Here is an 11,648-nt window from a genome sequence, read left to right as displayed (position 1 = left end):
GTGGCTGGCGGCGGCAGCAGTATAGCGGTAGTTGGGACGAGAGCTATAGGATGAAGGATTTGGAAGGTTGTGGTGAAGGGTTAAGAATTAGGAGTGAGGTGCGTTAGGTTAAGTTTGGAGTGGTGATTTAAAAATTTTAAATAAGTTTTAGGATTCGTATAGTTTTGTTAACCACAGTTTATCATTTGAGTACAAAGTCAATTTTATTTTTCTGTAAATAAATTTATGAGTGCTCTAAATATTCGTGTGGCAAAAATAATAATTTACTCCCGATAATAAATAGGAGAAGTAATTAATCTATAAATGAATATAAATNNACTTGTTGGAATAAAGATATTCTATAAGTGTTTTAAAAGTGGTTCGGTGTACCAAAGAGATAAATAATAAAAAAATATTACACTATTTTGATAATGTAAACGAGATATGTTAAAAAATATTACAGTATTTTGATATTACAGTATTTTTAACATGATATGTTAAAAATGATATTAAATGTATTTTGTATCTACTAACAATAAGATAAGACTATATGTTAAAAATAATATTAAATGTATTTTGTATCTACTAACAATAAGATAAGACTATGTTAAATTATTATTACAATATTTTTGGCCTAAGGTAACCCTTATTCGAAGCAATATTTAATAAAAGTTGCTTTAGATAGAAAAATACAACATTTTTTAAGAGTTGTCTTTGAATAAGGCAAAGATAACAAATTTTTTGGCCATCTACAAAAATTATTTTCTTTAATATCTAAAGTAACACTTAAAAAATATTACAATATAAAACATTTAAGACAACATTTTTAAATAAAAATACAACATTTTATAAGGGTTATCAAAAAAATTAAATAAATAACTTTTATAAAAAGTTGCCTAAAATCATTCATAACTAAAATGAGGAAAACTTTCATCATATTCCCCCCAATAATTATTTTCCAATCAAATAACTTAGAAAAAAAAAGAAAAGACCTTTAGTTTCCTTAGATCATTTCTATTTTCTACTATTGCTTCAGTTCATCACTACCCAGCACCCATCATAAGCCCTAACTTTCCTAATCAACCCAAACGGCGACACAAACGGCAGCCGGTCTCGTTCGCGGTGCTGTCCACCCCAACCGACGACGGCGCGGTGCTCCCTTTCATAGGCGTCAGCGCGTTGCGGTGCTCTCCTCCAGGGGCGTCGGCGCTGTGCTCTCCTTCGCGGTCGTCGTCTCCACACACGCTGCTCCACGGCTTCTCCTCCTCCTGTCTCGGCTCCACGTACGCGGTCACCTTCGAGAAACCCCTCTCATTCTTCCTCTTCTTCCCCTGTCTCGCCTCCTCCTCTTCGCAAGCTCTGACAACACTACATGCAGCTGTGATCCCCTTCCTTTTCCTCTGCGTATTGGTAAGAAGTTTCTATTTTTTACTATGGAATGGAATTTCTGAATACATTGATTCTGAATGAAGATTGAAAATGTTCTAAATTTTAGTATGAAAATGGAATTAAATGCATTTCTTCTGAATTTTCGCCATGGAAATGTTCTGAATGTACTGAATTTTAGTAATACATAAAACTGTTATATCATGAGTTTCATGTTGATGCTGATTTAACAGATAGGAAGATTCAAAAGAAGGTGACAAAATCCTCCTAAATTGATACTTTGGCTATAGTCCAAAGTTTCATTCATTTGATATGACAATAATGTCAACATTTTTTTATCCACTGCTTGATAGAATGTTTACAGCTAAGTTTTATTGTGTTCAACAAGAATTCCTTTTATAAAAATTATTGTGTACAAAATATTGAGAAACCAAGTTTTTTCAATTCTTAGTACAGCTAAGTTTTTACAGTTAAGTTTTTTTATCTACTTCTATTTAATTTGTTGACTTTGTTATGACTAATCTTGACGTGGCGGAAAAGTACCGATTAAGAATTTATAGTGAGAATAGCGTTGTAAGTACAGTTCTTAATCCACAAAAATTCAACTTATCAGTTTAGAAAGAATTGTCACAATTTGAGAATAAAATACTGGGAGTAAAAATTTTAGGTCGTCTCCCAAAGAGTTGACAAAAGAGTGCTATTTTATTGATCAGGAGTTTTTCGAGAAATTTTAAGAGTTGGAGAACAGAAAAATAAATGATTGTAAGTTAAAGTAATGAAAATTAACGAGAGAATTTATATAATCAAAATAAAAGCCTTGACCGAGAGAAGATTAATTGGAAGTTCTATCCTTGTTGAATTTTTCCAAGTGTAATAGTAAGAGGTTGTTTTTCTACTTAGTTATCCCTTACCTGATAAAGAAAAGTCAAGTAACTAACAAACCAACTCTGAATCCCAAGTCCTAATCCTCTCCTAAGGAAGGATTAGAGTCAGAGACTAGAGAGCCAGCCAACAACGTCCAATTCCCAATTAACACTTGAGTATTTCAACTCAAGAGTCTCCTTTTAACCAACTCCCAAGTCAAGTTGGGATTCTACTCCATTGACATGAATACCATTCTTATAGACATATAAAGGGAATAAAGAGAAGATATGGAAATTCAAATAAAGTAATAACAGAAATTTAATTAAAGGTAAAAATAATTCTTTGCATTAATAAATTGTAAAACCATAAATATCCATATCTGAATAGGGTTAATAGGTAATTAAAAGAGTAACGGAATAAAGAAACAAACTAGAATAGTGAAAACTTCAACGGAGGTAGTAACTCTTCTCAATATCCAAATCAAAAGCATAAAATCCTAAAAACTATGAATGTGAAGGAAACCTAGAGGATGGAGTATTTTCTCTCTAAGATTCCAATCTAAAACTCAAAACTATGCGAATGAGAATGTGTGTTGAGTCTCTGCTTGTCCCCTGGCTAGTTTCTGGGCCGAAAACTGTGTCCAAACTCAGCCCAAAATCGGCCCTAGCGTCTTCTGCGTTTTCTGCACGTGGCGTACGTTACGCGTACGCGTCAGTCACGTCTACGCGTTGATGGTCATCTTCGCGTGTCACGCATACGCGTCACCATGTAATGTGCCGAGTCACGCGCACACGTCAGGTACGCGCACGCGTCGTTCCTCGCTGGTCATCTCCTTAGTTTCTTGTGTTCCTTCCATTTTTGCTAGCTTCCTCTCCATCCTCTAAGCCATTCCTGCCTTATAAAGCCTAAAAACACTTAACACACAGATCACGGCATCGAATGGTATAAAGGGGGATTAAGATACACAATTTAAAGGTTTAGGAAGCAAGTTTTCAACCATAGAACAAAATTGGGAAGGAATTGTAAAATCATGCAAATTGTATGAATAAGTATGCAAAGACTTGATATAAACTACTCAATTTAGTACAATATAAATCATAAAATAATGGTTTATCAAACGAACGGATTTTTGACGGTCTAGAATTTCACAAATGAAACCTTGTTGCAAGTATAGTTTCTAAACCAATAAAGAATCCTTTCATACAAAAATTTGGTTGTCACAAGTAACAAACCCCTATAAAAAATAATAACCGAAGTATTCAAACCTCGGGTCATCTCTCAAGGAATTGCAGGGAAGTGTACTTATAATTGGTTATGAGATTGTATCTTTTTGAGGTTTTGAATAAGGAACAAGAAAAGTAAATTGCAAGAATTAAACTAATAGCTAATAAAGCTCTTGACAAGGTATGAGAACTAGAAGTCCTATCCTAGCTATCCTTATCAATTGCGATGAGAATTGTCCATTGCTTCTACTTAGTTATCCCTTACCTAATAAAGGAAAGTCAAGTAACTAACTAACCAACTCTGAATCCCAAGTCCTAATCCTCCCCTAAGGAAGGATTAGAGTCAGAGACTAGAGAGCCAGCCAACAACGTCCAATTCCCAATTAACACTTGAGTATTTCAACTCAAGGGTCTCCTTTTAACCAACTCCCAAGTCAAGTTGGGAGTCTACTCCATTGACATGAATACCATTCTTATAGACATATAAAGGGAATAAAGAGAAGACATGGAAATTCAAATAAAGTAATAACAGAAATTTAATTAAAGGTAAAAATAATTCTTTGCATTAATAAATTCTAAAACCATAAACATCCATATCTGAACAGGGTTAATAGGTAATTAAAAGAGTAACGGAATAAGGAAACAAACTAGAATAGTGGAAACTTCAACGGAGGTAATAACTATTCTCAATATCCAAATCAAAAGCATAAAATACTAAAAACTATGAATGTGAAGAAAACCTAGAGGAGGGAGTATTTTCTCTCTAAGATTCCAATCTAAAACTCAAAACTATGCGAATGAGGATGTGTGTTGAGTCTCTGCTTGTCCCCTGGCTAGTTTCTGGGCCGAAAACTGGGTCCAAACTCAGCCTAAAATCGGCCCCAGTGTCTTCTGCGTTTTCTGCACGTGGCGCACGCCACGCGTACGCGTCGATGGTCATCTTCGCGTGTCACGTGTACGCGTCAGGCATGTAATGTACCGAGTCACGCGCATGCGTCAGGTACGCGCGCGCGTCGTTCCTCGCTGGTCATCTCCTTAGTTTCTTGTGTTCCTTCCATTTTTGCTAGCTTCCTCTCCATCCTCTAAGCCATTCCTGCCTTATAAAGCCTGAAAATACTTAACACACAGATCACGGCATCGAATGGTATAAAAGGGGATTAAGATACACAATTTAGAGGCTTAGGAAGCAAGTTGTCAACCATAGAACAAAATTGGGAAGGAATTGTAAAATCATGCAAATTTTATGAATAAGTGTGCAAAGACTTGATATAAACCACTCAATTTAGCACAATATAAATCATAAAATAGTGGTTTATCAAATCTCTTAGCCAAATAAATGTCTTAATTGAAAGTTATGCCATGCTACAGGTGCCAGAGGCTCAGCTAGCACAGTAGAATTACATCTTGGTTGTTGGAGAGCAGGAAGCAGAAACTGGACAGGTGCTTCTTATTTTCGCTTTGGATGCTGCATTAACAGTTCTCACTTTTAGGTACAGTTGTTTAGTTGAGTTATATTGAATCCATTTGATGATATTTTGGTTGTTGTTATCTGCTTAATCCATGCAATGGTTTTCAATAAGAATTGAATTCATGCACTTTAGCTTGTCTATACTTTATAGTAGCATTTAGTGATGCATTATTAAGCAAAGTTGCTCTTATAGTCTCTATGAATTTGATTGTTTTCCTCCACCTTAAATTGAGAAAGGCAAAAACAATGAATAATAATTTTTTTTATCATGTTGAAAGTTAAAACATATTGCAACTATTGTTTGGAGATTATTCTCTGCAGGTCCTTGTTTGTTAGATTATGTTACTTTTCGGTTGCAGGATTTTAAAGTAGTTCGTATATTAGAGCTCTCGATATTTATTGAAGCATATGTCCTAGTTCTTTGAAGTTATTATTTGGAATCACAGGCATCTTACGTTTTCGAACTAATATTTATGCGAGCCTGCAATTTTTTTCTATCTATATTCTTGGTGTTCCTTTTCTTCTATTTTCTTGCCTCCTCCTCTTTGCGAACCAGAGATTGCAAAACCGTAGCAAACCCTGTTCCATTGGCGAGCTCTAACACGTTCCCGTGACCACCCCTCCGTGTTCTATTGCTCCAGTGACACTACAGCGTAGCTGCAACCTCCTCTCCCCTGCCTTCTTATTTCTCTATTCTTCTGTTTTTAAGTTTTTGCAAAATCTCGTTTTGATATTCTTCATTTTAATTCATTACAGTTTAATTAGGGTTTAATTCTTACTTAGTAATATTTAGTCAAACTAGTTTTTAAAATTAGGATTCTCTTATGAGCATTTATCTTAGTTCATTGGTAATTAAGCATGCTATTATGATTCTTAGGTCTGGAATTTCAATTTGTTTGGGCTGGCTTGATTGATTTTATGTTAAATTTCAGGTTCTCCTTGTCTTCTCCACTGATGGTGAACTCTAATTAACCAAGTGTTCAGCTGGAATATCTTTACTGTATATTCTAACCACTCACATGTTACTTCTTTGTGTGCTGCAGCCATTCCTTTGAATAAGAAATGGTATACACTAAGCTATGTTTGATAAACATCTGGAGCAGCAACATTAGTATTTTCAGCCTTCTATACAATGATATTATTATATACTATGAAAATTCTAGTTGCCATTGTATCATGATAGTGATAGATAAATCTTGTACATTGGATTATTGCATTGCATGTTGATATTTGCATTGGAGCTTGAAACTATGGTTCATGCCTTTTAAATGGATTGGCATGAATGCCATGTTTGTATACATTATGGCAGCTGAGGGTATCAAAGGTAAGATTATTAAGTAGGTAATCAAAAGAGTGGTGGTTGCTTTCTAATATATTGAAGCACTTAAAAAAAATTATTTACTTGCAGATAAATACAGTTGCACATGACGAGGGTCACCACATTACATTGGAAAAAAAACTTATATTGAAAGATGCTATTTCTGACCTTTCTCTGGTATATTTTAATTTTTTATTTATCCTTTTATTGTCTTTATGTTTTATGATAATTTGGTTGTTGATGAATGTTATTAACTTATATTGTATTACGTTTACACTATATAGTTGTTTTCTTTAGTATTGAATATGGTTTTATTCTTTAATTAGTATTTTATATGATACGAAGATGTTTAGGTTAATAGGTTACTTGTTGTTTGGTAACTGGTGAGTATAGTTGGACTGCAAACAAGGAGAGGATTATGAAGGCACAGGCCTTGAGAGATAACGGCATGACTGGCTACATATCTAGTAAGAAGACTATGGAGATCAACCCTGACATACATCCGCATTATGGAAGAACTGACGAAGAGAATGGAAGATGATGAAATTAGGCTTTTTTTTTGTTTTTTTTTGTTTTTGTTTTTTGTTGAAGTTCATGAGAAAACATATATTTTTTTTGGTTTAGTCATGTGTATTTTGATTTAAATTGGCAATTGCAAGTATATGTAATTAAAATTTACTTAGTTGGATTTGAAATAACTTTTTAATTTAAATATATATGCAATATATTAGTTTATTAGCTTATTTTTTCTTTCTATTTATTAAATTTAGTTTAAATAATTAAATTAAATTTAGTTTAAATAATTAAATTTTATTAAATTGTGCTATATATCCTTTTAAAAAGACAATTCCAAATAAATTTAAATAAATGTTGCTTTAGATATATGAAAAGGCAACATAGAAAAATTTAGGTAAGTGTTGCTTTAGGTTTATGAAAAAAGTAACTTAAGAAAAATCTGAACAAGTGTTGCTTTAGGTATATGAAAAGGCATCTTAAAAAAATTTGAATAAGTATTACTTTATGTATTAGAAAATACAACTTGTAAAAAGTGTTGCCATAAAGTCTTATCAAAAGCGTTGTGTTTGGGTACTCTAAGGCAACTCTTTCATGGAGTTATTTTTTTTTTTGTAGAAAATACAGCGTTTTTTGAAGGTTGTCATAAAAAGAGTTCCCTTTGATACACAAAAACGTTACCTTAGACCAAAGATAACGGCCGAATAGCCAATCTCCCAAAAAGCGTTGTGTTTTATCGAAAAGTGTTGCCTTTAATAAAAGGCAACATACACTTTTTTTTATTAAAGGCAACGTTTTTAAAGGGTTGCCTCAACCCAAATTTATTGTAATGTATTATTTAGATAGACTTATAAAATAAAATTGACATAATTTGTTATGACTTAAATGGTATTGGTTTAGTTTTTATTTTCAATCTAATCTAATTTTATCCAAAAGATTTGTGATTCGAATTGTGTTGAATTAATTTTTTTTTATAGTCCAATCCGATTTATTCGATTTTGAATGAGATATGTATATTAGTATCTTGTTGGCACCATCCACCACTACTACATAATTGATTTTTACTAACATTTAAAAAATGTTACTAAATCATATTAAAATATTACTTATGTACATTAGTAACATTTTAACAAAAGTTAAATATACCCTATATTATTAAAGAGTTTTACTAATATTTTTCTAAAAATTTAATAACATTTAATAAAAATGTTACAATAGATCTTCTATAGTAATATTATGAAAAATGTTACAATAGATCGTTTTTAATAACACATAATAAATGTTACAATAGATATATTTTGTAACACTTAAAAAAATGTTATCATAGATATTTTTTGTAATACTTAAAAAATGTTACGATAAATATTTTATGTAACACTTATAAAAATGTTATAATAGATATTTTTTGTAACACTTAGAAAAATGTTAGCATAGATATTTTTTGTAACACTTAAAAAATGTTACAAAAGATCTTTAATAACATTTTTTAGTTATGTTATACTATTTTTTATTTTATATTATACACAATATAAATATACTAAAATTAATTACCACAACATGAAATATTTCATTAAATTCACAAATTTACAAAATAAAATTTTTATAGCCTTTTTCATTAATCAATAATCATTGTACAAATTTGCTTTGTGATACAAATAAAATGAGAAAAAAAAAACTTTCCCATGTAAAATTTCAATTCAATCAAATTGTGTTCTCCACTTTTACCCTGCAGAGTGCAATGGTCATGAATTCAATTCAACAAAATTTCATGTTCCGTGCTAAAATATTTTGAACTTGAACTTGCTGCAATAACTAAACTGTTGCAACGAGGTTGAATTTTCAAGAAATGGAGTAACATCGTGTGTAATACACTATGATGACAATTTTGTGTGTTTTTTTTTTAAATATAGATGTTAGTTTTTTTTTTAATTTTAGTTAATAAATCTGAATCCTCATATTTGATTAGTAAAATTGTTAAAGAAATTTGATCCACCAATTTTATGATGACAAAAATTTTGAATTTTAGTGGAATACAAATAGAACTTTAATTGTACATATTCTACACTTATAAGAAAGGAGAATCAATTTTAAGAATAAAGGATAAAAGGACCTAACGACACTAAACACATTTACATAATTCACAAGATTAATATTGTACATGCATGACAACTCACACTACAACATTTTCAGGCTGAGGCAACATTTAAAAAGTGTTGCCTAAAAGCTGACAAAAAGTTGCTTTTGATCTATGGCAACACTTTTAGACCTAAGGCAACGTTTTTGGGCGGCGTTGCATATGCAGCCGTTGCCTTAGATCAAAGCAACACTTTTTTGTTTCAAAAGCAACGCTTTTGAGAGCAACACTTACCAAGTGTTGCCTTTAGTTGAAAAACAACAACACTTCAAAAGTGTGTTTGAGACAACACTTTTGCAATGTTGTCTTTTCTCATATTTTGACCACTACTAAAAAATGTTACCTATTTGTAATAAAATACAACCTTTTTATATGTTGCTTATAAGTTTAAATTTGTAATACTTTAAAGTGTTGCCTTATAGTTTTGAATATACAACCTTTTAAAGTATTGCCTTTTCTTTTAGATATACAACTTATACAAGTGTTGCCTTTTCTTTTGGATATGCAACCTATACAAGTGTTACTTTTTCTTTTGGATATGCAACCATATAAGTGTTGTCTAATATACAAAATATGCAACTAATAGAAGGGTTGCCTTTTTGGTAAAAATAAAAATTACTTTTGTAATAAAAATACAAAAAAAATAAAATATACAATAAATTTTTTTGTTCATACATGTGTAATTATTTTAATTAATAAATAAATTTATGTACAATAAAAAAAATATAAGAGACAAAATAACTAATAATAAAATTCTAATTAAAATATATATTAAAAGTTCAATTAGTATTTTAAATATATGATCTGTAAAAACAGTGATAGATACAGAATTATATATAGAATTAATTGATTGAAGTGAAGCATCAAGATACATAGAGTAAATTACAGGAAAATTGGTAGTAGTGGATGTCCCCCAATACTTTAATGCAGCCAAATCATAAGCCCTAGCTGCTTTATCTTCTTTATCATATCCACCTACATATATATATATGCATACAAATTAAATAAACTAGAGTCTCCCTAAACACATAATAACAAGAAGGAATCAAAGAGAGACTCTTACCCAAATACACTGAAGGAAGAGAGAAGTTGCATTGCATTCATGAAAATCACAAGAAAGAAGTCATAAAAACCTTGATTGAATGTAAAAATAAAATAAAATAAAATAGTAGACACACACCTTGGCGACCTTTTCTTGATTGTCCTTCCCTTCTACAGCTATTATCCCAAAGATGAGCTTCATATCTTCCAGTCCATCTATGTCTATTTATTTATTTCTTTCATCAATTAATATATTGGAATATACAAGGCAGGAATTTCCAAATTAAACACAATAATGAAATTGAAACCTTGTTATGCCACGGTATATTGAAGTTCTCTGGCCAAAGGTATCTAGAGTTCTTCCATTAGAAGGTGGGGCTTCAATAATGCTGTTAATTTAGTCCTTACTCATATTCTTTCTTTCTTTCTTGACCAAAATCCATTGGCCTATAAGGCTATAAATCATAGTACAAATGCTATACATTTTCTAGGAAAGAGCCATTTCTTTTCCCTCTAAACAGTTTCCATTGGTGGGGTATGTATGCTACCTATTAATTAATGACGTGTTTTAATGTTCAAGATCTGAGAGAAGAAGAACACATTACCCTGCATTCTCTTTACTAACATCTGAATCTGAATATGGATCTTGTAATGAGAAGACACATGATTTATGTGTCATTGTCAGAATCAGAATCTATTTATAATAACTGAGAAGCCATAACCAAGTTACCTTCATGTTTGTTGTTGCCAAAACAGATTTCAAGTTGTGGTTGGCTTTTTCCAAGTCTATATTTCTGCAATGACCAGAAAAACAAAGAAAATATGTTGGTAAAAGAAAAGAAGTCCATGATATTTGGAATGAGTGAAAGCAAGAATAAAGGGAAATGCCTATAAATAAATGGCTCTTGAGATGAATTTGCAAATATTATAGCTATGAAAGCAAACCTACAAAATTTTCAAAAAGAGAGAAGCAGAAAAAAAGAAGTGAGCATAATTGGAAGCATGGCGAAAAACTTAGCGCTAACTCAATTGAACTGAAATATAGCCCAACAAAAAGAGAATTTCAATTCCAAACTCAATAAAGAAATAAAGACCATACATCTGCCAAGATGGTAGGGTGAGCATTGTGTATGCGAGTTTGATCTTATTGGCAACTCCCGAAAGGGATTTAAAATTTGCAGCTGCCTTCCTTACGGCCAAGGATTCAACAGGGTGCTGCCAAGCCCATTCAAACTGCAATCCCCCAATCAAAATGTGTTAAAATCTGGCTATAATCCCCATTTTTTTTATTTCTTCATGTATCAATATAATATACCCTATTCATATAAAATTACTCATATGTCATATATTTAAATGTCCTAATATTTGTAACAGAATCCAATTTAGAACATTTGCATTATTTCATAACGAGCTATTTATTTTATTTTATTTGGGTAAATCAGAAGGTATATTATAGCTCTATCATATTCTAACATTTTTCTCTTTTCCTTCACTCCTTAACTTCTCCTTTCTAGCTTCTCCTTTCTCTTTCATTAATCCTTCCACAATTATTTTCTATTTTAAATTCTTGGATTTCCAGCATACTTTCATATTCAGCAGAATCTAATTTTCTGTTTTCAAATCTTCAAGTGAAATATTTTCAGTTAGTACATTAACCAATGATCTTAATAACAACCATCACAATGCCATGAATATCCAACAGAATGTTCATAACTGCCACCT

At 31.5% G+C, this 11,648-nt stretch overlaps 1 long non-coding RNA gene across 1 annotated transcript; it reads right to left on the bottom strand.

Annotated features, from left to right (window-relative positions):
• LOC110269229 lies at positions 9,729-10,213 on the bottom strand. The gene is made up of 3 exons (XR_002358266.1): positions 10,075-10,213; positions 9,949-9,957; positions 9,729-9,860 (listed from the first exon to the last, which is right to left on the bottom strand). It is a non-coding gene; the product is annotated as an uncharacterized LOC110269229 (long non-coding RNA).

Source organism: Arachis ipaensis, chromosome B01 (genome assembly GCF_000816755.2).
Source record: "Arachis ipaensis cultivar K30076 chromosome B01, Araip1.1, whole genome shotgun sequence".
Classification (NCBI taxonomy): domain Eukaryota; kingdom Viridiplantae; phylum Streptophyta; class Magnoliopsida; order Fabales; family Fabaceae; genus Arachis; species Arachis ipaensis.
The sequence above is the reverse complement of the archived record's forward strand: the minus strand, read 5'-3'. Positions and strand labels throughout refer to the sequence as shown.